The sequence below is a fragment of the Tupaia chinensis genome, unplaced genomic scaffold, assembly GCF_000334495.1.
Source record: "Tupaia chinensis unplaced genomic scaffold, TupChi_1.0 Scaffold142133_1, whole genome shotgun sequence".
In the NCBI taxonomy this organism is placed as follows: Eukaryota; Metazoa; Chordata; class Mammalia; order Scandentia; family Tupaiidae; genus Tupaia; species Tupaia belangeri.
Genome location: NW_006201984.1, coordinates 58652 through 60679, shown reverse-complemented (window position 1 = coordinate 60679; position 2028 = coordinate 58652).

Sequence of the window (2028 nt, the reverse complement as noted above, 5' to 3'; positions counted from 1 at the left end):
TATGTGATTCTGATGGTCTCCCTCCCAGCAGGTGGAAACATGTGCACAAGCACACACAGTCTCACCCCCAGCACAGTCTAGTAAAGGCATCCTGGGGCACACATGCCTTCAGGACAGTGTCATAGACAGAGACAGGTGAGCAGCGTGAAGGACCTGGGGGGACTGTGGGGAGCCAAAGAGGAGATGAGAGGAATATGCAGGATGTGACCACCAGAATAAGACCAGGGTCTTTATCCGGACATGGCCTTGGGTGGCTGGATTGTTATGAGCAAAATGTCTTGGGATCGCTTTGAACTGAATGTTCCAAAGTATTGTTATAGCAATTTGATAAATTCAGTAAGGACTTAAAACTTTACATCACAGAAGTCTCTGGAGTGTATATAAATACTAGCAATAAACTTCTGACTGGCAAGTATTGACTGGCAGTCCTCCCATTTCTATCCTGTCTTCTTGTCTTTCTTTAATCCTCAGCCCCCAACTCAGGAACTGTTCGCCGTCAGTGGGTCTGACAGTGGGGCCCAAACATGAACCTGAGTACTGGGGATGCTGGTGAGGGACACCTCAAAGAGTAAATGGAGAATACATTCATCTTAAAAGTGAAAATTTTGCAGTGAATATATTACGGGAGTAATTATAGGACAGGGCAATGGTTGTCAGATTTTTGTACATATGCTTAAAGAAATGCTAATTGTATGAGGCTTGTGGGTAGGGGAGCAGCAGCTTTCAAAGGTTTTAGAATTTATTGAAGAAGTTTGTCCCTGGTGTCCTGAAGAAGGTACAATTCACATAGATACCTGGAAAAAGGTGGGGCAAAGGCTCCAAGATTATTGTGATGCCCATGAATGATGCCCATGGTCCGGAAAATGTGCCTGTGGATGCTTTTAGTTTATGGGCTTTAATTAGAGATGTTTTGGATTTTACTCACAAGCAGGAGAGGATTCTTTCCATAGTGGATAAAAACTCTCCCCCAGCTGTTGGAATTTCTCCCTCTGCTCCTCCCTTGCAGGAGAAGTTGTTAGGAAAATTTCCCCCGCCCCCTGAATTAGAAGATGAGGATTTGAGTCCAGAAGAATTAACCCCTGAGGAGCTAGAACAGATTGAGTGAGAAGCAGCTTAATATGATGTTAACAGACATCCTGTAATAGCTCTCAGTCAGGAAAAGACATCTGTCCCCATTTCTCTGCAACTATCACAATTACAGATAATCCCCTGGGTGATGTTGATACCTGTCTCATAATGTTACACACTTACAACAAGCTGAACATTCTCATCCCCTGACACCACGTAATTATTTAAAACATGCCCTATTTGTACTTAATTTTTAAAATATGGACAAACAAGTATCTAGTCAACTGAATGATTTTGGCATTCCAAAACACAATCTCATTACACCACAGTCATTTGGAAAGATCCCTTAATGAGATCATGGAATGGGCCTGACCCTGTGTTAATATGGGTCGAGGAGATGTTTGTGTTTTTTTCTCAGAACAATGATGGAACTTGCTGGCTTCCAGAACACTTGGTATGGTTTATGGACACCCAGAAAGACCAGGAGGATGTTGTACCTATGGATCTGCCTGAAGATGGTGACACTCATTGAAGCAGAAATCTACTGGGCAGAACTATTTCCAGAGGGAATCAGACGGTTTGTATGATGTCTCCTCAACCAGAAAACAACTCTGTTAATGCCAAACAACCCCAGTATCTTCCCCCTTGTGCCAAAGAAAATCGCCTGGACAATCAGACCTTTTTCTGGAAAGAAAGATATAGGCATGAAGATGTATTTGTGGTAGAAAATGTTAAAAAGAAAGAGAACATTTCAATATTGAAGGAATTTTGCATGATAAAATTTTTGTCCTAAAGTATGATGGCTGGATTATTTCCAGAATAAAAAAAAAGGAAAAGAGAACAAATAATCAAGGAATAAAGCATGTTGCAAAAGGTTTGAATTATGTTGGAGAATGTCTGAGAGGGAATTGTAAAGAATTAGAAAGATTCTGGGACCAGCAGTTGGTGTAGTGGCTGGGT